Source organism: Solea solea, chromosome 7 (genome assembly GCF_958295425.1).
Source record: "Solea solea chromosome 7, fSolSol10.1, whole genome shotgun sequence".
Lineage (NCBI taxonomy): Eukaryota > Metazoa > Chordata > Actinopteri > Pleuronectiformes > Soleidae > Solea > Solea solea.
In genome coordinates, this window is record NC_081140.1 from 5,254,572 (window position 1) to 5,281,223 (window position 26,652).

At 41.6% G+C, this 26,652-nt stretch overlaps 1 long non-coding RNA gene across 1 annotated transcript in view; it reads right to left on the reverse strand.

The window, feature by feature from the left end:
- The window catches only part of LOC131463003 (uncharacterized), a 66,427-nt gene that overhangs the window by 20,491 nt on the left and 19,284 nt on the right, over positions 1 to 26,652 (reverse strand). Inside the window, exon 2 of the long non-coding RNA XR_009240930.1 lies at positions 10,394 to 10,469. This is a non-coding gene — a long non-coding RNA (uncharacterized LOC131463003). The remainder of the gene's footprint in view (positions 1 to 10,393; positions 10,470 to 26,652) is intronic.

A 26,652-nucleotide genomic window follows, 5' to 3' on the forward strand; every position in this document is an offset into this window, starting at 1 on the left:
TCTTTTTTCTGCACTGCTGTTTGCTGTTACTCTACATCAATCCAGGCCCTTGGCCAGCTTCACCAGGACTTAAGACGTCCTGAAGGCTTTCCTAACTGTTGCCAAAAAGCAGGCAACCTACCTTGCCCCCAAACAGGCTGAGTTTCCTGGGGAAGGGGAGCGTCGAGTCGAGATGATGCTGTTCTCCAATGCTGTGTTCCCATCATGATACGGTTCGGTTTAGTACAGTGCGGAGAGAGGTAGCGCGATGTCGTACCAGTGTGACGACAATGAATGACGACATCGAACCTTCGGACCAACTGTCGACCAATCAGCCTGACGGCAACGGTCCATTTTACTCTGGCACCCCAATGGAAGGCTGCCAAAGAATGGAATAGTTGAGGCTGGATATTTTGGTACTATTATTAATTGAAATACAATAAAATGACGTACTGCCGCTCTTTACCAATACAAGCACCTAAAATAGCCTGTTGTATTAGTAGCATACGTTAAGATCATAAAAGATTTAAATTAAATTAAATAAAAAAATAAAGTATTAATTTTAATGCATTTTAAGTTTGTGATAAAGTGGGAATAAAGACAATATTGTGGCCACTTGTTTTTTTTTTAAATTAAGAGTACAGGTACTATTATGACTCATAAAGCTGAAAAGGACTGACATGCTGCATTCACTTAGTGTCAGCAACCTTTGGCATAATCTGTTCACCAGGGACCATGACTGAGACCAGTAACACACACACACACACACACACACACACACACACACACACACACACACACCAGTTGCAGCCATAATCAAGTTCTTTGGCACCACCACCTCCAAGAATTTTAAAGGTCCAGTGTGCAACATTTAGCAGGATTTATTGGCAGAAATTGAACATACAACCCATAAATATGTTTATATAATATAAGCACATTAAAATAGAAATCTTTTTGCTCTTTGTAGCTTTAGAGTAAGAGCCACCATGTTTCTACAGCAGCCTGAACAGACAAACCAGTCAGAGTGCGCTTTTTGAAGCAGAAGTTTACTCCACAATAAAGAAGAATGACATCCTTTGTCGCATGCTATCGTAGTTTGCTAAGCCATTTGGAAAGGGAGGGGTGAGCGGAGGCGTCCTCCATTTGTTACAGTCCCACCATTAGATGTCACTAATTCTTACACACTGGACCTTTAAAAAAGACATCAGCATAAGGTGCATAACACTGATGGCCCAACACAGGAAGTTCTTCCCGAGGCAGATGAAGATGCTCAAACAGCCACAGGCACTGTTGATCCACATCGGCACTTCTACCACTGACTCCATCCTCATATCAATCATCCCTGTCTGACACAGTGCGGTAAACAAACAGGACACTGAGAAGCTGCAGCATTATTCACTCGGCTGAAGAGACCATTAGCCTCAAGCTGCTCCCCAAGACTCAGCTGCACCCTACCAGCGCCAAGCAGGATGCATGCATGATCATCTCTGACCCATCCCTCCCTGGACACAAACTCTTTCAACTTCTTCCCCCAGGCAGAAGACTGAGATCCATAAAAACTAGTGTGAGCTGACGCAGGAGTAGCTTCTTCCCAGAGGCTGTTGTCATGCTAAATAGCTGTACTGTACTGTTCCTACACTGTACATTTCTTTCCACCTCCACTGTTGTGTTACTGACACTGTAACTGCCTCACACTGACAGTCCAATCTATAGTTGTTTAGCCCTTGCAACCCACTTTTTTTCTCCTACAATAACGGCGGCTTGGAGGCGGAAAATCTCTGTGACACTCGTGTTTCGACACATAATTAAATAAAAACAACACCTGATTAGCAAAGCAGCAAGAACGCATCCATGAACTCTAAAAAAGACATTAAAATAAACTTCAATCCTAAAGAATGAAGACAAGATACAAGATTGAATCCCTCTCCACTAATAAGCAGCTAACACCTTTGGGCAAAAGAAAGAGTTAATTTTATACAGTTAAGAAATATAATGAACTAATAAAGGTTGACAGTGAGTTACATTTCTTAGTAAAGTGCATATTATTGTATATGAGGTGTGAGTGTACAATGTGTGTAGTTTGGAGTTCTAAGTGTTACAGATTAGCTCTCTTTTTTTGCTGTGACATTTGCATCGAGGCTTATGCTGTAAGCTAAATGCTAATTGAAGCTACAAACACGTTAAGCTGGGGTAGGGCAACACATTTTTGCTGTTACTGATCAATATTTTCACAATAGTTGCAGCATAATGTAAATCAAGTGATCTAAATGTACAGCTTTGGGAAAATCTTGGGAGACTTTGGTCAATTCAAGGGCAGTTGAGAGAAAGAAGGCACTCCTTTCAACAGCTGCCTATGCTGCAAAGCAACCTATGCAAGGAGAACAAGTCTAAAAGAGAGTAGATAATAAATGCAATAGCGCATGTGTCAATATGGGTGGAGCATTTCAGTGATGGAGAAATGACCTTAGGTCATCTGTCGCATATGAAATGTCTCTCAATATAAGTATTTAAATAACCTTCAGATGAAGCTTGTCAACTATTTCCCCAGCAATCCTGTCTATTATGCCTTTAAAACTGTAGAACGTAACTCTTAAATGAGCGAGTGAGAGTAATTGAGGAATGCATTCTTAATAATAAAAGAGTATGAATCAAAGACACTGGACTAATGGTAGGCCATTATTAACAATATGCTAATGATATCAGTCAATTACAACTTTTTTGTTTTTGAAAATGAATTCTAATTAAAAATGTTACTTATCTTTCCTCACTGTGTACACATGACACTCGAAAATAATGAAGGCATTGATGCCAAGCGGATTTTCTTCCTCCATTTAATTATATGAAAGAAAGCATTTTGTTTCATCTCAGTGTATTTTGCACCATCATTTCCCTGCAAATCAGTCAGTGATTCATTTGGTCAGTTGTGCAAACTGCTGCAGTTCTCAGCAGACGTGTCAGTAAGGACAACAAATCAACTGACGCCGTGTTGAAGCCTTTCATATTTCCAGTGCACGGAGGCCGTACAGTCGGTGCTTTAGCTCTGGATAAATATCTCACATCCCCTGTGTTCGTACTCATCAACACTTCCCTCCACAGCTCTGCATGAGAAGTTTGCCTCTTAACTTCTCATGTTATTAGATTTGACTAGCTCATTTTTCATCTTGACAGCTTCACTAAGGCAGCCAGAGAAGGCACGAAATGTGTGTGTGTGTGTGTGTGTGTGTGTGTAAATGAGTACAGTCTCCTCGCCTATTTCCCTCAAGTCTGCTCATCCTTGTCGCCATTTCAAAAGCTGTCCTTCCTTTTTTCTCCCTCAGACTTCTCGAATCCCCCCCCACACACACACACACCAAACCCTCCATCTTATTACTCTGTCTTCTCTACCCCTCCTCCATGATATTTTCTCTGCTTTTTTTTTTTTTCACGAGAGGAAAGAAAAAAAAAATCACAACACTTGTCTTCTGGCTGCCAGTTTGTCTCCAGCCTTTCCAAAGCTTTCCCTGCCTCAGTATTGGCTGCTGGGGCTGCTGCTGGATTGGTATTGGCTGTTTCCAGCAGGTGAGGCAAAGCTGTGCCACTTAATCAATGCCCTGCAGTGAGGGAAGCAAGTGCCAGACTCAGTGCAGCACCAGTAGCTGCAGCCGTCAGCATTGGCAGCTCTCCATGAAGCTGAGGATGGGGATGGCATGACCTTCAGACGGCTGGGACCAGCAGGGGAAAGACAAACAAACACACACACACACGTCATACATGTTTTCACTGCAAATCACATTCCATCTCAAAGTGTCCACCTTCCCTCTGCAGAGGACGTCGCTCAGCTTTTCACAATGGGACTGTACGGGAGGCATGTAGACACTGACTGAAGGTCAAATAAAACGTGTACATACAGGCTCCAGAGGCTGTCCAACCCCTGTCAACACGATTATATGTTTCTACAAATCACAGATGAGCAGGAGCTCACATTTCTCAACCAAAATGATCACTATCACTTTCACTGTGGTCGTGTTTTTAAATGCTTGTGGCACATTTGGCTGAGATGAAGAAATGAGGGTGATGAAAACCATTTCCTGGCTATAAATGTGGTTCGGTTTAGGCACAGACAATAACATGTGGGTAGGCTTTGGCATATAAAGCACCTGGTTAGATCATAGTATTTCTAATAACTTCAACATCCTTCCCATTAAAAAGAAAGCTTACCGTGTCACAGTTTCTTCATTAAACACAATGTGTCACAGCATGTAAGTGTAACTAAACCCTGTTAACGTTATTCAGGTGAAAACCAGTATATAAGTGATTTTATTTATTGATCCAGGTGTACAGTTTAATGTGAAGTATTAAAGATTTAATGTTATGATAAAAAACGTACATATTTACTGCCTCTCTGGTCAAACACCAGCTACTGCTTCAAATTCTGACATTGACTTTCTTAGTCCACTCAGGCTCATTGTCACAGACTCCACCCCTTTTTATGAACCCACTGGCAGCGCATTTACTGTAGATGCTCAGAGCAGAGAAGGGGTACGATTAAAGACAGAGATTAAGGGTTCAGGGCAAGGATAGGACTGAGGACTTAAGGGTAGTATAAATATCCGGGTTAGGCTTAGTGGACATTCACTGTGGATATTCACAATCTGATCTTAGCATCTAAATCCTCTGTTCAGCAGGTCTCAGACGTGGGAGAACATGTGGCGCCTTGCATTTGATCGATTGAGAGGCTCGTCTCAGGGAGCATCTCATTAGCAGTAGGGACTTTCCACACAGCTGCAACTCGTGTGAGAATTAATATCAAACCACACCCCCTGCACTGCACTCAGTTCTTCTTCCCTCCTGTCCCTCACTCAGCTCTCAGCCCACTTCTTGGGCATTGGGCGGAGGTGTTTAAAAACACACCAGGATGCTATGACATTCGGTCTTGTCAGTTTTATTTACTGTATATAGTCCAACATCACAAATGCATTAGCGTTGCAGTCTGTCGTCACACCTTCTACCCTTAAAAATGGGACAAACCTCAGGACTCACTGTTGCTCACTTTACAAACACTAATAAGAGTCAAATAGCACTTTTTCTACGAGAGCAGACCGAGGCTGCCATGTGCATTAAACTGCTGTAACGACAACAACAACAAAAACTGCACATCACTGCACAACACATTTATATCAAGATTAATGACACAACGTTTAGGATGCAAGTAAAACAGATGTTGTCTGGGAAAATAAATATAAAAACACTTTCTTTGCTCGACACTAAAGGCCATCTCACAGTATAACATATTTTTTTTCTTATCAATACACACACTGTTTGTACAGTTACCAAACAGCACTGATAATGAATAATAATATGATTATGTACTACCTACCACACCTGTCAAAATGAACTGTGACTCTGTCATTTTGGGCTTAAACACTTTGTTCAGGCTCATTGAGAATCCTTACGATCTACTGTGTTTGCTCTTTAAAAAACAAATCTCATCAAAGGACCTAGAGGTAACCGGACTCATGTACCCATATGTATATCTTATGTACTCCCTTTCCAAAACCTCAAGATTTGCAATTTGGCCAGCACTATATTGAGGTTTTGCAACTGCGGACAATAACAGCTGTCAATTGAGTGTCTACTATGTGTCAGGCTTTATCTTCTACTTTCCTCTAAATGGGAACATCATTTATAAAACTGACATCTTGTGCTAGATAGACAGATAAGACACCTTATCTTCAACAATTTTTAACAGACAAAATAAATAACATTTGGTCACGTGACTTTTTGTTTGGGATTAGCAAAGACTGACTCTTGCAGCACAGTTTATGTGGGATTAGCTCAAAATAAACTACAGTTCCCAATTGTTCCCTCAGTTCCTGGTAATCAAACGCTCCCTGACCCCAACAAGTCTGGCAGCTCTGTATTATATTCACTCAAACTGAGCCTCGATGTATTACTGCAGGTCTCAGATCACCAAGAGGATCAGGATGAACCTGTTCATGCGGTGCGTTGTAATAATCACAGGACATAATTGTGGGTGTTCACATGCGACTGTGAATTTTGGTGATGTATTCCTCCTCATGGAGGATCGCTGTGCTGCCAGTGTCACTGTTCTCATTTTCTGGTTCTGTTTTATAAATGCAATAGTTTGTTTTTCATTTTAATATGAAGACTAATCAAATATGCAGTTTAATTTGAATATTGTTCCACATTTCTGATTAGGTCCAATATTTTAGATCCATGAAGGAAAATCCACTTCAATAACGTGGCTCATCGATGGTTTTGTGATTTAATGCCTGTCCACAATTATGATGCTCACATCTGCCAAAGACCACTCGTCCATGCAGTTAAAGAAATAGTACTATGAAGTATTTCATTCCTCCATTTACTTTATTTGAGTGGAAGAGAAGCTTATTTCATACTTCTATATACTTATACTATAAACTATATAAACTTTACGGCTTTAAGAAAGAGTCAAGGTGATGTATAGCAATGACTGCATTGAGAAGATGGGATGTGTACATATCAGTCATGACATTAAAGGAGACATATTATACCCTATTTCCCCAAGTTAAAATAGTTCCTTGGTGTCCTAATGAACATGTCTGTGACATGCTTTGGTCAAAATACCATAAGGATGAAGCACCATAGCAGTTCAATAACCCTGCCAAAACTGCCCCTTTCAGAACACTCGGATTTGTGCATGGTCCCTTTATATGCAAATGAGACACAGGCAAACACACACCCACTTCTTCCAGGGGGTTTCTGATTTGTCCTTTTTACTGCGCTCACTCAGCTCCTGTTCCCTCTGCTCCATTCCTCTCCCCCTCCCTCCACTAGTTCTCTGACAATATCAACATGGCAGCGTGCACGGAAAACAGCGAGAGTGCCGTCACAGGAAGAGACGTCCGACACAAGGATCAAGCCGACACTGCCCAACTGTAAATCAGTTAAAAACACTTAGGGACAGCACAGCTGATCGCCACCGCTGATCGCTGCATAAACTGCTGCTGTATGTGACTGTATCAGACTGAGTGTGTGCTCCGGTCATGGAGGACGTACTGGACAAATATTTTTAATAAGGACGTGTCAGAATGGTCAGTTATGAGCTCTATGTGACCTTTTCTTAAAAATGTGTGTGTTTGTACGTCGGTGAAATACGGTCGCTGACTAAATACGTTGACCACTGGCCGATGTCTGATATGAAGTGGTGCGAACACACGTTTGCTGACTTTATCCGGCACATTAGCTTCATATATAAAATCCTCTGAGGCTGGAAGTTTGTGTAAAACACCAACAGCACACTTGTCCCTCCGCGTTGACATTATACCGCTCTTCCTCTCTCGCATGCACTCTGGCATTTTATAGGGACAAGGTGGAGCTAAGGTGGAGCTAAGGTGGAGCTAAGGTGGAGCTAAGGTGGAGCTATGGTGGAGCTAAGGTGGAGCTCTCGAGGTAAACTTACTGGTGGGTGGTAACATTTGCGGTGAAATGCGCATGCTGCCGTCATAAGCACAGGGAATTTAGCATTGCGTGTTTTATCGCCTATACTTACACTAAGGGGGACCACGAAAACAGGACTGAGTATTCTTTTTCCACACTTTGGCGACTGGTAGGGCCTCCAGAGTCCCAAATATAGTATTGTATTGAAATGGTTAAAAAGTTGATTTTGCATAATATGTCCCCTTTAATGCTTTTCCCATGGTCAAGTGTGAAAAATGTAAACCAAAGAAAGCACTACAGAAGAATATTGTATACAAATTAACTCTAAGTGCTTATCAAATGGGACTCAAGTATGTTGACAGAAGAGCTCATTGTCTACTACATTGGAATCTTCACCACCTGCCTTGACACGCAATCAGAATCTGTGCTATTGCCTGATTAACGTTGGCGTTTTGGTGCATTAACAAACACAGTGATGATGAATAAAGAAGGCTCGGGTTAAAGAGTAATGCAGATTAAATGAACATACACATAATATCTGTGCACTGCAGGACATGGATATACTCTATGTGTATGTGTATATGCAATAATGGGATAACATTAGATTAAAGCACATATACTAATGTAAAAAAAGAACAAAGTTCCCTGTGATCAGGCTCAGGTGGCAGCTCTGAATAGATGCAAAATCTGCTTTTATTTTGATCCTGCACTTTTTCTACAAATCCTGTGCTTTCATTCAGGATCATTTTGAAAAAATAAATATATATATATATATATATATATATATATACACAGTACTGTGCAAAAGTTTCAGGCACCACCAGCTCTGTTGTTTTTTCTGTCAGTCAGTCAGAGCTGTGTTATTGTTCAAGTGTAAGGGTAGATCCAGCTAAATACTTGTAGAGGACAAAAAACTGCATACATATTTTCTGAATGTGAGTTTCTAAGTGAAATAGAAATAATTATCCTCTATTCTATATATATATATATATATATATATATATATATATATATATATATACTGTATATATATATATACTGTATATACACCATACATGCACAAAGTCACATCTACTCCCTCTCCCTCCCGTCTTACTCCTCTTGTCTCTAACTCGTTCCACTCGTTCCACATACCGCTCTCCTCTCTGACCCCCGAACTCGTCTTCTCGTGAGCCCTGAGCAGAACCACCACACCCCCTGTGTCGTGGGCCTATTAACAGGCCTCACTTCACTGCAATGATGCGTCTCCTTGTCCATGCTGCTGCTGCTGCTGCTGCTGCTGCTGCTGCTGCGGCACTGAACACAGGGGAAACCTGGGATTCTCAGCATCCACCTCATTGTTTCACTGTCACTCTGCCGTGTGTTCCGGACACAGAGGGGAAATGCTCGTGGGTTGACGTCTTCATCCATCACCGCTCCCTTTCAAAAGAGCTGACTCAAAAGGTGGTGCGATATGAAGGCGGAATATATATTATTTATTTATGACTTCCACCAGGGAGGTTGTGCTTTCAACTGTCTGCGAGCAGCATCATTCAAAAAGAAACGGATCAGACTGGATGAAATGTTCTGGGGTTGTTCTTATTGTATGTTCACTCCAAACTCACCATGTAGTGTGGATGGTTGTGTCACTCTCTGACAACTTTCTCCAACTCGTATCTTGATTTCTAATATGCTCGGGATAATGCTGTATTATTATAATAATTGCATCATTATTTAAAGAGTCTTTCGACTGCCCCGCATGTTGTAGAAGTCGCCTCGCTCCGACACACCTGCTTTAAATAAACAGGTCGTTATCGGGCTTCTGCAGAGCTTGCTGACGAGCTGGACATTTGAATTCAATTTGCATGTAATCCTTATTTAGTGTAAGGTTATGAATAAATATCACTTAGTGGTCATTTGTGAAAGAAAGTTGTCAGTGATGCAGGGAGGCTGTGCCTTCACCAGACAAAGGCTCACATGTCCCAGGTATGGGTCGACCAAATAACAATGTTCAGGGTTATTTTCCGTGAACGATTGCTTCATTTTTCCACTCATTTTAGAGGCTTTGTATAGCCCCCCCCCCCCCGCCCCATGATGATGTTTTATGAGATGTTGTTTGGCTGGAAATAAAAGAAGAGTACTTCAATTTGACATGTATTGTTTTACTTGATGAGAAGTATTTTTTTTTTTAGGGATATTATAACCTGGTAAAATCTACCCAGTGTTACCAAAGTGAACATTAGTGTTCTACGGTTAAAATATAATTGCATTTTGGAATGAAACCACCCTGTCAAATGATACATTATTAGATAAATGACATCATATTAATTTGAGGACAATTAATAGACACGCAACCAAACGTCTTTTCGCCCATTTGTATGTGTGTGAAAACGGTATGTCCATGTATTGTGGGACAGCAGACAGCTGCTGCAGGATCCATCAGTCAGCTGCTGTATTTATAGGGCGATGACCATAGAACAGCTGCATGACACGCGGGGGGGGGGGGGCAGGTTCAGTACTTACCTCTTCCATTCCACCAGTGCTATTGCACCAATTTCACATGAATTGTGTTTGTTTTTATATTTTGCTTACACACGTCAGGAATCATCTTCCCAGTCAGTGTGTTAGTGTGAGTCCACTGCTGAGCCTATGAAGTTGGCCATATTTTGGTCATATTCTGCCATTTAAACTAAATGTATTTTAGACCCATGAGAAAATGGAGTTTGCATGTTCTCCCCGTGTGTGCGTGGGTTTTCTCCGGCTTCCTCCCACAGTCCAAAAACAAGCAATATGGGGATAAGGTAAATAGGTCACTCTAAATTGACTGTATGTGTGTGAGGTGGGTGGTTGTTTGTCTATGTATGACCCTGTGATGAACTCATCAGGTAGAAGATGGATGGATTTCACAATATAGGTTTTTTCATCATCAGTTTTTGTCTGACTCTCCTCACATGCTATGTAACTGTCTTACGGGGGCAGAATGAAGTAATATAGCTTTTACTTGTGAATCACTTACAGCGTACGCGGTGTCAGCACTTACAGATGAATGCCAGGTGTCATCGGGAGCTTCTAGCCTGCAGTCCTGGCAGCTCCTGAGGAAGGAAAAGATAAAGCAAGTTTTTATCTAAATGTCTGCAGAGATTATACGGAGTCGTCAAGCAGGCAAGTCTCTGAAGGATCGTCATTAAATGGATCAGAGCAGAAAATAAACATTTGCCGCTGTGTAGATCTTGTGTTGCCGGGCAACATTCCTGCGCTGCATACAGGAAGTGATTTGTTTTGTGTCAAAGACGGGAAAACTTTAGCAGTGAATTCTGCCGCTCAAAAAACCACTGCTCTGCTGCTGCATACACACAGATGTTCCCTCAGTCAGCTCTGATTGTATTTCTTAATAGAGCCCGTTTTCAGCATATGAATAATGTTACATTATTTCTTTATTTAAATGTTGAAAGTTGAATGATTTCAGTTCATTGTGCTTGAACCAAATGACCAGACAGTGAATGAGAGGTTTTCCAAAAGATAATGGGGGATAAAATGGAAGTGAGAGTCCTGAGAGTTAAGTGACCTTTCAACTCACAGCTTGTTGTAACAGGGAGTCCTGGGAGCACGGATCACATTTACACCTGGCAACACTACGATCTGATCTCAGTGATCCTACTGAGATCACCTCCGGATGTTGTCCAGCCGGTCCGATAGCATTTAGATTGCAATACATCGTGTGTGCGTTCACACCTGCACTAATGTTTCCTGATCTAGAAAAGATGTCCAGATTCAGACTCGATACTATAGTACAAATGAACCGCGGTGAAACTGTCTGTCTGTCTGTCTGTCTGACTTTTGCCCCAGAGACATTGGGATGCATTGATGCCATATGTGACCGATCTACAACTGAATACATTTACGCATTTAAATAAAATCTTGCGTTTCTGCTGAAATGAATCTTCAGTAAACCATGAAAAACATTTTCCTGGCCTCATTGTAACTCACATAAAAGATAGAAGATTACACTGATTTCAAATCTGGGGGAAAACGTGGGCTGTTCATTGGATCTGAACTCCAACATGAACCAAGAGTTAAACCGAGATAGTGGACTTGGTATCTTGTGCATCCTTTCATTGATGGCAGAGCCAGAGATAGACATTTTTCCTTAGAGATTTAAGAGGAGATAGCCAACCAGCTGCAGGGAAATGATGTTTCAAGTGGAATCATTTGAAGATTACACATAAAGCGAGGCGACTTAGTGAGGTTATTGCTTCAAATCCTCAAAAAAAAAAAGCACATAAGAGCCACAGAGGTAGGTTGTTAGCCTCTTTACATTGGCATATGCTTTCAAGGTGCCCTTCATTTGTGACAGAGCAGTGCGGCCGCTCTCTGTGTGAGTGAGTGAAGGTTGTGCGGCTGGACAAAAAAATGGAGCATTCAGCCTGACATTATAGTTTTAATTATGGTATAAATCTAAAAAGAAAAAAGGAAAATACACGTATTGTTGTTGAGTCACAGATCCTTTGTCGCTGTGAGGCTATGTCATGTAAGACTGAGTTACTTTGTGTCTTTGGCCTTCGATAAATACAAGAGCCTCGACGAGGCTGATTCCGACCATGTCGCCGACGGCTGCACAGAAAAACAAAGAGGCAGACGGTCTGCAGTCGCCTGGTGCCTCGTGCCGTGTAACCCGTTATATACATCCCTACACACACACTCAGTCTCTGCTGCTGTAAGTCTGCTGTGAACCACTTTACGATGGGGTGGTGGGTGGGTGGGTGGTAGGGGGGAGGGAGGGAGGGAGTTCATCCTGAGTTTGAGCTCAGCTGTGATGTAACTGTGGACGATGCCTGTGCCGCAGTCAATTTAGGATTCAGTGTCCTCAAACGACCTCAAAACTCCCCCCTCCCTCCTTTCTCTCCCTCCCTCACTCACCCGCCCTCCCTCTCTCCTCTATTTTTTTTCCTCTCTCCTCTTCTCCTCACGCTGATGCCATTTATCTCCTCCCCGCCCTATCCGTATCGCCTCTTTCTGTGTGCTACCAAAATCTGCAACTGCCCTCCCGTACCCACATGCAGACTCTAATATTATCCCCTGGCCTCGTCTTCCCCTTCTCTTGCTGTCGGCTCGTCCATGCATCAGTGCCTCTCTGCTCTCCTCATGCCCAGCATCATCCCTCACTCTCTGCGGCTGCAGTGCTAACCTTCACACACACACACACACACACACACACAGTCGTATCTCAGTGTAGTGGGGCTGTGGAAGTGTGAAACGTGCTCGTGTCCGACTCCACATGACTGAAGCTGCTCCTGCTTTTAATAAAGGCATATCCCCTCGATGCATTTAGCTCTGCTATACATTTATGGGCCCCTCCACACATCTCAACCTCTCCCTGCACCATCACACCATTATTTGCCTCCCTCCTCCTCCTCCTCCTCTTTCTCTACACCACTCTGTACTTACATGTCGAGTCAGGGCTTCTAGTGTTTACTGCTGCGGGTGCAGACAATATAGCTTCAGTGAAAAAAAAACAGGGGACATTTTGAAATGTAATCATCTGACATGTAACGGCTTTCAAAGCAAATACATTATTTTAAATATGAACTGTGTGTGTTTGCTTGTATGTGTGTGTGTGTGTGCCCATCACTCCTCTCCTCTCCTCTCCTCTCCTCTCCTCTCCTCTCCTCTCCTCTCCTCTCCTCTCCTCTCCGACTGATGGAGGGTGGGGTAATCTGCACCGGTTGCCATGACACCAGACAGCCCTTGCTTGGCGAAGGCACGTAGTTTCCTCTCTGCTCTATTTCCCTGGAGCCCTCCGCTTAGGACTATATGTGCATCTGTGTATGTGTGTCGGTGACTCTGAGAGTCAAACATGATGCACTAAGCTACATGGAGAAACAGAACATGTAGATATTTCATATTTATTATTTACTGATATTTACTGACTGTGAGGAAAAACAGCAAACAATAACGTACCTCGGGGCAAAGTAAAGGGTTTCAATGCAAATATTTCCGTGGAAATGACTGTAGGAAGATTTTAAACCTTTAAACCAGGCCGTTCAGGTGAACAACAGTGAACTTGATTTATTTCTAAGGATGCTCGGAGATCCTGGAACACATTCAAGGACCACAGGTCGCCCCACAACAGTCCTTCAGCACACATTCCTTACACAAATGAAATTTTATTGGCTTTTATTCCAGCTCACTGTGAAGAGAACCTAAATTGCTGATGGCAAACATCCTCCTGCATTCTCAGTATTGATCAAAATGGGTGTGAGTATTTTTTTTATTACTATTATTATTGTTGTTAAAGTCGACAGACGCGTAGTATTAGGAGAGAAAAACACAGCAGTTCATACAATTGCATGTAAAGAGAGGGAAAGTTGGTACATGCAGAGGTGTGTCCTCGTTTCACACTTTAATTTGGGACATAGATTTAATTCCTCCAGCAAATAGCTGTTCCCAGACCTGATGCAATTACTTTTCTTATTCTCAAAAGGCAATGACGGTGTTTTGAAGCACTCTCCTCACAGCTCTCAGAATCCTAATAAAAGTATCCACGCCAGCTTCTATCCATCTATCTATCTCCAGACTCCAGCCCAGCTGAATAATTTAGCAGGCTATATTTCCAGCCATCTGCTTCCCTCCCTCTCATTCACACACTCGCTCACTCGCTCTCTCTCTCTCTCTCTCCATCATTCCTCTCCACATCAGTTTCTGCTATTTCTCCTGCAGGCGAATGGAAAGATTTGTATCTAAATGTGTCTTCCTAGTGAAATAAAGGTTAAAACAATGTTAATCTTTTTGTGACGGAGCTACATAACATATTTCTTAGGGGTTAAGGATTTCTCCTCTGGTGTCACCATTATTTTTCACTGCTCAAGCTGTTACACACCGAGCGTCAACCAAACCATGTCATTCAGGGTGGAAATACTGTAGTATTCATTTACATAGGAGTTTGTAATCTGAGAATATTTACACACGTCTTTGTTTAATCCCACAAAGTGACACTGTTACAGCTGCTAAGTGTTTGCTGGACAAACAGCAGGATGCAGCAGTGACGCTCCTGCAGACACCGTGCCAGAGGAAGACTTATGTTCATATATATACATCCTGGATTGAATCATTAACCGATCAACATCTGCCACAGTGCTTGTCAGGGCCCAGCAGAGGTCAGCCAAGTGCCTCTTCCCTGTCAGCATAATGAGCTGAGCGACCACATGTTCCTGCAGCAGCAGCAGCAGCAGCAGCACGACTCGCATCATCCGAGTGAAGAATCGACGCTGCCCCGAGTCAGCCTCGGTTCCCCCCCCGCGCTCGAGGTCTGGGTGAAAAATGAACGCTTAATTACGTGAAATGGAGCTGCTTGATTACACTGAGCGTTGGATTCATGTGAACAAATAAATACAGCTGCGGACGAACGTGTGAGGATGGTTTCCAATCAGTGAGGAGAGGGCAAGATGGAGGCAGACAAAAAGACGCACAGATAAACAGACAGACAGGAGGACAGACAAGGAAAAGTAATGGCAATCACAAGACAGTCAGGTTGATGATGCAGAGGAAGAGGAGGCTGATGGAAAAGTGGTTGTTTCCACTGATATGCAAAGTATACCACGACTGGTTAAAGCGGGCGTACCTACCCATTTTAACAGAAAGCTATAGCACTGATTACATTATAAAAAATGTATGTGCACCATAATTCACTGACCTCAGTTCACCCAGTGGTGCAGCTGCGAAGTCCTAACCTCTCTCAGCGAACGCGTCCCTTTTTCATTCCGACTGTGAATAATGTTTGATATTAAATGTTTTATTCATGTCACTAAAAATAAACGGTTTGAAGTGAAACACTGGCTGTTTTGTTTTAGTAAAATAAAAATAAAACATTAAAACAGAGTTTTAAAAAAAAACTTGGTGATTTTAATTTTGACCAAATGATATTAAACACAACCATCCCTCAAAACTTTTATAAAGAAAAGAGCAAATGTAATTTACCAAAGCTCAAATGTAGTTGTGATTGATTAAACCAACATAACTAGTTACATTGTTACAGGAATGGCAGCACAAATTCACTCCTGTCGTGATTCATACTGTGAATCGGGTCGTGATAAGTTTGTCATCTTAAAAAAAAACATAAAACCCTGACCGAGCCAATTCTAAAACTACACCAAACGGCTTTAAGTCTGAATCTTTGTTTCACAAACTCACATTTATTTAAGCAGCATGTTTTGATCCTGAGGAGGAACTCCTCTGAATGTCTCCCGTGTCTCTGCCACACATATCTTTTCAATTCCCTGCACACTAAACACACTCTGCATGATCTATTCTCATGAAATGTGCTGCATCTCACTGGATACATGTCTTTTTCACGTCTTTTTGGACTCACTACATGTTCTGCTGGACTCAGTGGAAGTGAATAACACATGACACACTGATATGTTGTGCAGTGAGTTTGAATATTTTCCCGCATCTACGTAGAGAGTTTGAGCTGCTTGTGTTTGAAGTATTTCCACTACAGCGTTCAGCAGTAAAATATGTCTTTCATTATCAGATTATATAATATATGGCGAGCGTTACATTGCTGTCATTTCACAAATGTTTAATTCAAGACGTCTTTGTGTTGTGTTGCTAATTTTAGTTCAGTAGAAGACCTGAATGCAACTGTCACCTCTGCTTATACTGAGTATCAGTAGAAGTGGTTTTAGTCTGTGTGTGTGTGTGTGTTCTTAAAGTTATAGTTCATATAACTGTGAAGAAATAAAGGAGGTCGTGATGAGGTACAGAGAAAACAGGGACAAGGGAGAGCAAGGGGGAAGGGGAAAAGGGGGGGGGGAGAGAGGGGAAGTACAGGAGAGAAAAAAGAGGTAAGGGAAAAAAAGGGAAGAGGAAAAAGGGGAGGAGAGGTTGCACGAGGAAAAGGAGTGAGGCGAGGCGGGGGGAAAGAGTGAGTGGAGTGAAGGGGCTCTGGAGGGGAGGTGGAAGAGAGGAGAGGGGAGGAGAGGGGAGGGGTTGGTGGTGCTGCTGATGCCGGAGCACAGCGCGGCCAGGGTGAACCGAGTGAACTGCAGCGGAGGTCAGGGAGTCCAACATTCCTCTGGAACACTGTGTTTACACGGCGTAGCAGCGAGGGGGGCCGGGGGTGGGGGTGCGAGGGGGACGACACAGAGGGAAGGAAATCATCTCCCACAGACACTCCTCCTCCTCCTCCTCCTCCTCCTCCCAGCAGCATGTATGTGTGAGTGAGTGAGTGAGTGAGTGACAGAGAAAGAGTGTGTGTGTGCGTGCGCGTGTGTGTGTGTGTGTGCATGTATGGAGCATTTTTTTACTAGGGTACTGGAGTAACTGGGTTCTCTCTCTTACCCTGCACCTCACTTCGATTTAAAATCAACCCAAAATCGTCGTAGTTCATCATGTTCACGACACAGTCGTTCATCGGTCACATCAGTTTTCAACCTGAAATCACACCAGATGCTACTTGAACCTGCATGAATTATTTATGTCATATCCAAACTTTTTAAAATGTCATGGAGATTCATTCAGTCTTAAATATACTTTATACTTTTATATTTTTTCTTCTTTTTTTTTTACTACATATCCATATAAATTCAGACATTATACAATTTACATACTCAAAATGTGGTTTTAATTTATAAAAGGACCGTTTGAAATATGTGAAATAGTAAACGTAACATTTGCAACTTGTTTTTAATTTTGTTTTTGTTGTTCAATTTTTACTGTAAAAACTTAAATGTGTGTCACTCATTAAAAGTGTTTGGATTGTTCTAATTAAAATTCTATCAGTGATAATTTGAATCAGTACAGGTGCATTAGGAACGAGTTTATATTACTTATTGATGTTTAGAGGTCAAGAAGACATTTTAAAAAATCCATTGCGTTGCATGAATTCAGTAATATATTTATAGGATATTTATTTAGACTTTTACTGCTGACAATGAAACAAAACTGCCTGATTATTGTCTTTGACTTAGTTTTTCCTTCTTTAAAAACTTGAGCGTAACTCCATCTGCAGTTACTGTTCTATAGTGTATGCACTCATGAGTGTTTGGATTGTTTGGAAGTGTGAGTTTTGTGTCTTTTATTATTTCTCATTGATGATCCCGAGGGAAACGCTCTCTCTCGTGAGTACAACATAATGAAAGTAAATCTGATTTGTTTTTTTTATCTGAAAACAGAAAACATATTTCTGAAAGATTTGCATATCCACTCTGTTGACACGAACCAACGCGATGAATAATTTGATTCAACAAATAAGAGCAAAGCTGTGAGTGGATGTCAGCAGAGACACTGAGCCCTGCAGCGCTCGTCTCGTCCTCTAAGACGTTTCTTTTCTCCATCTGCTGGTGCAGCAGAGAAACTGCAGGGCGTTCAGTTTCTCTGTGCAGACTGCAGACGCCTCAACTGTGAGGTAAAAAAAAAAAAAAACACTACTAATTAACACTAATAAATACTAATATAAAAATAAATTTAATTATATCAAATGAAAAGGTGTAATTTCACAATAACCAGTTTGTACTAAAATAATTCCTGATTAACTGCAAATTTTATTAGAGGGTTGTACATTTGTATTTTAACCATTTATATGCCGCAATCCAGAATCTGATTTAGTGCAACTCCTCAGTCCCAGCCGATACTGTGTGTGTCTGAGTGTTTACTGTGCCACTGAGGAACTTATCAACAGTGACATTTCGGTGAATCAAAGCAGAGCAGGAGACAATTGGCTGTCTGAGCTCCAGACTGAATAATCAATTTGTCCCCAGACTGCTGCATAGCAACACTCGATAGAAGAGAGCAAAAAATACAGGCAACGGAGAAAAGGGAGGTGAGAATCTTTAAGTTGATTAAAATCTGAAACCTTTGCTCCTCGCCCTGAAAAACATCTCAAATCTCATTTCTGAAAACTGTCATTGTGTGGCAAAAGTTTCACATCGGATATTCTGCTAATCGTTCACACAGAGAGCAGGTGGACTGCAGTCTGACATCAGTGGTCAGCGCTGGTGCGTGGTCTTCAGTCAGATCACAGACACACTGAGTCATGGCTTCAACTGTGAGCCTCAGTCTCTCAAAGCATTTGACGACATTTGACAAGGATTTACCAAAACTGTTACACAACCCAACCAAAAGCAGAAAGTCATGTTTCCACATAACCTTGTTACACACACACACACACACACGCACAAATATACATTTTTTTATTTATTTATCAATAAATAGTTGTTTTTAAAAATGGCCCCAGCAGTTTATTAGCAAAACTCTATTTCTGGTTTCCTTCTGGTATTTGGTGTTAGAGTATATAGGTTAGTAGTTTAAGCCACTGATTTCCACACTAACAGTTGAGTGGGTCATAAGATAAATAGTGTTGAGCTGAACAATAGGACACAAGAGAAGATAAACAAAGTTCAAATATGACTCAAACCTTTTCACAATTTGAGATTTGTTAAAAAAAACAAGTTTAAAAAATGCTTTGAATGTTCACTCCATCTAAATAAATGTGTGTGTGTGTGGGGGGGGAGCATAAGCCAAGAAGATTAACAGCTGGTTCAGAGTAGAATATTCTGTATTTCTTTCAACATGTTGTCAGATAAATGTGGTAACATAAGAAAATGTTGACTTATTTCTGCTTCCTATGACACTGCATTGACTTCCATTCATTTAGACAGCTTAAACAAGGAGTTACCATAACCATAACCAGTTAATGCTTAACTCTGACTCTAACCATAACCACAATTCAAACCATAGCCCTAAACTTAACCACTTCTGCAAGGTTAACAGCAGCAAATGAACTACCTGTAGCTGTAAATATCTTACTTCTTCTATGCAGAGTGATGTGCAAACTGAGAAAAGGAAAGAGCAATTGTGCTGCGATGTGCAGGAGATGCATGTAAATCATGTCTATGGACTCATCAGACGGCTGGATTTGTCTTTTCTATGCTGTAATAAGAGTGAGAAAATGTCTCTGCTTTGTCTGCGTGACACAGTCCAGTGTGTTGTCTACTGTTTGCTAAATGAATTCCTGGAGATTTATCCAGATGCTGTCCATCACACATTTGAACACCAATGGTAGCTATTCATTGTAAGTGGAATGGACAATAAATGTGGCAGTTTCCCCCCCGTGCCTCGCTCTTTACACTCCTTTCCACTTCTCCCCTGTGAGCTTATAGCATATTTATGTTGCACTGCAGAGAGGCTGAGCTTATTCTGACATCTTAGTTGTTAGTTTTATTTTGTTTGTGTAGTTTGTTGTACTGTATATTGACTTGGTTTTGTTATTCCACCCCTATTTGGTTAATTTGATTGAACTAACCTTTGAATTGAAGACATTAGTTTAGAGCAGGCAGTATTTAATACTTGTAAAATAGAGTTATGTTATTTTCTTTCTAATTACTTATATTCTGGGCAATTATATGTAGTTTAGTTTGAGTATAATTTGCCCCGTCTTCATTGCAATCCTCAGTTTATTTGTGGTACAGTATCTTGTTTTAGTTGCAGAGGCGGGTGGTGCTGGTGACCTGGGTGCCAGTGTCCCTGTCTGTCCTGTCTGTCCTGTGTGCTCTGTTCTCCTGGGATCTCCTCCCCTCACTAGCTTCATCTCACCAGCGAGCCTCAGCCCTGAGTAGGTTCACCTTTAACACTTTATTGGTGTGAATGGGTTGAATGCAGATTCACACAATAAAGTGTACCCATTGTTTTCAACTTTTTAACCTGCCTCTTGAGTAGAGTTTACATGCGTGGCCTTGAAACAGTGCTTGAGTGATGTAAACAGGGGTGAAAGTACCATGGTGACGTTGTCCACAAACAGTCGTTCTACCAGAAGGACCTCGTTAGCCCTCGCCCTCCTCTAACCCAGACAATATATATATATATATATATATATATATATTGCTTTGTTTGGTTTCCTCCTTACACTCAGAACCACACAGACACTCTCCTGCTGTCGTGAATGTGCAGGTTGTTCCGAAACATTGTGGAGAACTAACCACAGATGTTCTGTGAATGTAGGCTGGCATTAAATCCTTCAGTCTCCCTTTGCCTGGGAGAGACCTTGCTGATGACTAACACAGTTGTAGACCTCCCACACGTGAGGGTGGTGCTTAATCATACACCTGACAATAATCCTACAAAATAAGTGTACAGTGCCTACTGATAACTGATGCTATTGATTTAGAGTTTTCCTCTCACTTTAGCTCACTTTGCATTTTGTAAAGTGGTAAGTTACCAACGTGTGTATAGTCAACCAGGACATGCCCGATACCAACAAGATGAGAGGGAACACATCGCCACCTAGAGTAGTGGAGGCAGCTACACCTCATTCAATAAATCAATTTCTTGTTAGTGCCTGAATCCTGGGACAAGGAAACTATGGAAACATATTCACTGAACTGTTCCAATGTTGTGAGGTGGTGCAGGCAGACAGAGAGACAGACAGAGAGACAGACAGACAGACAGTGTGGCGCACCACCTTGCCTGAAGCAGCCATGTTGATGAAAACAGCATCAGGTCAGACATCTGTTGCATTTCCACCTTTCCCTACATTCCATGTACTCTCACTCTCATCTACAACAACAACACCAGCACCAGAGAAAATGAAATGAGGATAGAGAGCGAGAAGGAAATCAGAGACAGCGGAGATGGGTGAGGTCGGTGTCGGATCAGGAGTGAGCCCAGAAAACAACAATGGATGGCCACAGCTTTGAACAATGCCTATCCAACCCTGAGATCCCTCCACTCCTCCACCCCCGACCCCTCCACGTCTCCCCCAGAAAGCCAAAACCTGTGCTCTATCTCCATGACAGGCGGCATTCTTTTGTCTGTGTCCAACAGACTCTGGCCGGACGCAGACAAAGACAAGTGCACAGAGGGGACAGAGCATGACAGAGCCAGCAGATGAATGGAAAGGGTAAAATCTGCAAACCACGCTCACCTTTTGTCCTCAAACAGTCTCCTTCTCCAAGTGTGTGTGTGTGTGCCATTAATTTTTAATATTTTTGCACAATAATGCAGCCAAGTTTTTGTTTTTTTCTTTTTAATTGAGGGCTGTGAACGCCCACAGCATGATAATTAGTCAGTTTGCATTTTCATTATTCCCGCGACTTTTCACCACAACTGCAAGGTGTTTTTGTTTCCTTCCCTTCCTCCTGAATGCCATCTGCTGTGTCCAGAGCAGTTCACCCCAGTGGAGGAGAGGAGACGAGACAAGAGGAGAGGAAAGGAAACGAGAGAAGGAGTCAGGTGGTGTTTCTCTCAGTTTTACGACCGAGTTGCATCATCCAAAGTTTCCCCGCTCCTTTTTAACCTCCACAAGTACGACATTGTGAGGTCGATGGGTCAGTTTGTTCCAGGAGGAAAGTAAAGTACGAACATATTATTCAAAGAAATATCAATGTCATATAACAATGACAAACAGCAGAGGGAAGTAGAGAAAATAAATAGTAGATTTTTGTTAAAGTAGACCAATAATGGCGCACAGTTCAGCAGCGTACTAGGTACAGGTTTCACAATTTCCAGTAATGTAATCTGTTTTTATGTATGTTTATGTATAAAACCAACATCACTACTGGTGGATTCTGCAGCGAGCAACATGGGATGCTTTTCTGCAGTGTGAAATTAGTATTATAATTTTAAATATTGCCACACCTGGTCAAAGATACAAATGTGATTCTCCAACTCGAGTGTGTCCCTGTGTTGACAAACATCCATGGCTTTATAATGGAAGACTTGAAACATTGTACATTTAGTGGCACATAAGTTACGTGAGCCTGTACAAACAATGAGGCTCTCACCTGAAAGAGTGTGTGTGTGCTGTAAAGAGGCATTAGAAAATCACTGCACTGACTTTTGCCTGAATCACGGCAGTATGACTTGGCAAAGGTGCAGCTCAAGGGCTGCTAGCGTCACATTAGGTTCCGTGTTCTTGGACTCCTGTAATTACAACAGTGCTTTGTTTGATGTGCATTAGTTATGACACACAACTGGTTAAATTCTTAATTGCTTCATGGAATGTTTTTGAAAGTTTGTGTTAATCTTTTACACCAAAGTCTACAGAGAATCAATGTCTGTCATTGTCACAGTGATGCAGGAATGGTTTACGAAGAACTTGCTTTTTTTGTTTGTTTACAAAAAAAAGATTATTTTCTTTAAATAATAATAATAAAGATCAATCTTGCAGTTGTATGAATCAGTTTTGGATCATTCAAATGAAAAATGATTTCAATTAGAAATCAAATACTGATCTTTTTTTTTCTTTCTTTTTTTAAACCCAGCCAAAGTGACCACTTTATTTTATCACCAACATTGTGATGATTGATTTTGGATTGTAAAATGACAATCGTGTCACTGTGAAATTAGTAAAGACACTATGCGCTGTTTCTTTGTGAAGAAATATATAACACAATATCCTACATGATAAGAAAATGACCTGAACCATCTCACATGAATGATTACTGCCTAATAGGACATGGGAAACACATGAATGGGGACGTATAGTGTAGAGTAACATCCTGTACCTATACACACTCGCACAGTGCAGCTTCCCCTCCTCTCTGGTGCACCACTGACAGAAGACACCCCCCCCCCCCCCGCCCTTCCTTTGACTGTGTGCCAGCTCCAGGCTCCTTCGCACAGCCATAACTCATAAGTTGCTATAGTCACCACCACAGTATACTGCACCTTCTGCTGGGGCACATAATCAGCAGCGCAGTCTGTGTTTTTTAACGGCTCAGCAGAGAGAGGAAGCTGAGAGGAAGTGTGTGTGTGGAGTGGAGATTTTCCACTGAAAGAGGCTAAATAAATAGAGAGGAGAGAAAACCGAGTCCCATGCCACAGTGAACCCATCGAACTTTAGGTGGGAAACGGCTTTTTCCTCTGCATGATTGAGAATGTGACGTCTATAATGCTAATAAAAATGTGTAGGTTGTATTGGACTCAAACGATAACCTGCAAATGCCAGTCCACAAAGGAGCTGAATCTCTATCCTTCATTCATTCATTGTTTTATCCTCCACATGAGGGTCCTGGGTCACTGGAGCCGATCCCATGTGACACAGGGTGAAATGCAGGGTATCACTCTGGACAGGTCGCCAGTCCATCACAGGGCAAACATATAGAGACCAACAACTATCCACTCTGCATGTTTTTGGACTGTGGGGGGGAAAGTGCAGTACCTGGAGAAAACCTACGCACACACTTCCACACAGAAAGACCCAAACCACAGGCCAGCTACCCAGAATTCATCAACATCAACATAAATGTCCATAGACTTTCTTTGTATTTGTTCTTAATATAATGCCTGCTTTTATTATGTTTATTCTTTCATTGTACTTTGACTGGATATTGTGTTTCATTTCTTTTACAGTGTTTGTATCATGACAGTGTGGTTAACGCTGCCTTCTTGCCCAGGTCTCCTTCGACGGGACTTTAAGGGCCAAACGATGAGAATTTAACGATGAACGTTGTACTCACTGCCTGCAAAATTAAATATTACTACCTGATATATGATGCAGAATGAGACTGGGTTAGAGGCATGTGAAGCAAAGGTAACAGTGTGATTAGAGAAAGTTATTTGAAAGATGAAACACTGAGATGAAGAGAGAATAAATTGGTTTTCTAGTCCTAAGAGGGATGGAACCGTTTATTTGATATTTTAGAAGCCTTTACTTGCACAGTACATATATATATATATATATATATATATCATTTATGTGTTCCTGTGCTGCTGACTGGCAGACTGATGCACTTGCTGGCTGGAACGTGGACTTATTGACTGCTTGGGTAACTTGACAGACTGATGTGATGGACTAATGTGCCTCACACTCGCTCAGAATTTTGGCTTCTGAGGTTCTGTCAATCATAAAGACACAGGAGGTTAACAAACAACTCAGGGGTTTGCTTATTTTTTTAGTTCTACATTTCTTTGGACATCGTTTCCATCATATTTCTGTGACATCTTACTTTGCTTTATTTTCATTCCATTGTGACATGCCCGATTACAGACCTATGCCAAGGAATATATTGGTAAAAATGCAGAAAACTGGATTAGAAGGTTGCAAAACCCAATAATGGAGAACTTGATGTATTTCAAAGTCTGCATGCTGTGGGAACATAATGGTGTCTTCAAATGGGGTTTTGGTGGCCGTGGTTATTTGAAGTAGTCAAATAAACTTGGACATGTTAAATAGAAATAATAAATAGCTCAGCACTCAAATGTTGTGATGCTTTTGTAGACATTTTCAAAAAAGCGTCCATGGAGGTTCATTTTTCAGTGGATGGTGAATAAATTAATATATTTAAGTTTTTGTGATACAGAGCTTGGAATGGTTTCATTTGTCTTTGAAAAATGTTCCCAGTGGACTCTTATTGCCCTGCATTACGTCAACACTAGCCATCCATATTGCCATTGCCTAGCAACCGTGTTCTAATGACTTCAGCATTAGAATGGCAGAAAAAAAATTCCCATTTGAAAGCACCATAACATTTAAACTGTATAAGGTCCACGTCTGTGACACTTAATTGGCAGTTATAGCTTTACTTAGAAATAAGAGGAAACTATTTTAGCAAAACAATATTTCTGTGCAGCAGAAAAACAGATAGGACATGAAAAGATCAGACACAAAAGAAAAACATATAACATACATTACATATATGGCTTTGTTTTGTATAAAGTAGAGATGGCTGAAGGTACTAGGCTTCTGCTGAAGCGGGCTTTATTGCAATTCATACTTTTGAATCTGCTTCGTGATGGTAGGAGTTGGAGATGATGATTGAGTGGGTGTGTGGTGTGCTTTGATTTAATCACTATCCCTCCTCTGCACGTGACCAAACCATCTCAACCTTGCCTCTGAGCTGTCCCTCAGCTCTGAGCTGTCCCTCAGCTCTGACACCTCTAGATCCACCTCCTGTCTTTAAGACAGTGCCACTGTCTCCAAACTATACATCATAGCAGGTCTCACTTTCTGTCACACATCAGCCCTGACACTCGTCTCCACCCACTCCACCTTGACTGCACTCTCTTCTCCACCTGTGTTGTGCACTGTCCATTGCTTAAGATGGTTGACCCCAGGCATTCAAACTCTTCCACTTTCTCTCCCCCCTCTTGCATCTTCACTGCACCACCGTCATTCATCTTCTCTCAAGCGCAGACCTCCACCTCTCCAGGCTCTCTTCCACCTGCCCTCTACTCTCACTACAGATTACAATATCATCTGCAAACAATATAGTCCACAGAGACTCCTGCCTGACCTCATATGTCAACCTGTCCATCACCATTGCAAAGAAGGCTCAGAGCTGATCCCTGATGTAATCCCACCTTCACCTTGAACCCATACGTCACTCCAGCTACACACCTCACCATTGTTTCACAGTCCTCATACATGTCCTGCACCAGCACCCCCGGCTTCCTCATACAGTACCACAGCTCCTCTCTTGGAACCTGATCAGAAGGTTTCTCTAGCTCCACAAAGACACTGCTTCGGGCCGTCTCTATAATTCCCCATCAGCACTCAAAACAAAAATTGCATCAGTGGTGCTCTTTCTTGGTATGAATCCATACTGCTGCTGGCTGATCTTCACCTCTTTCCTTAAGCAAGCGTCAACAACACTTTCCCATATCTTCATGGTGTGGTTGATCAATTTACAGTTACAGATACAGTTCAGCACATTACTACACTGCTTCTCCATATCGCCACAGGTATGTCATCTGGACCAACTGCCTTTCCACTCTCCATTAGTAAATAGGAATTTCAAGTGAAAAAATGAACTGCTGACTTAAAGATATAATATATAACAATTCTCCATTAAAATGTCTAAAATTGACTGTACATTGTGCGTAGTGTAGTTATCTAGCCAACACTCTTTAAACCCACAGTAATACATATTTATTTATATTGAAAGTACAATTAAATATATTTTATATTGATGGTAATGGACCATTCCGGTCATATTGGCCACATTTTAATGGTGTAATCTGCTTTGCTGTGCTACTACTATGTTTTACATCAGTTTGCCATTGAAAATTTCCATAAATAATACATTTTTAAGCATCCTGCGAATATTTCAAAGTAAAAGCCTTGCTAAAACAAAAGAATGGAATAAGGGAACATAAACACTAGACTGCGAATCGCTTTGGTTAACGTCCTGTCTGTTATTGCTGTTATTCCTGTTGCTCTTTTCCCCGAAGGTGAATTGTGTCTTGTACATGACAAACTTAGAAGCCGTCTCTTCTTCTACTTTTCCTAGATTTCTTTCAAAATCCTCTATTGTAGTGAAAACTTTGGGACTTCTAGCT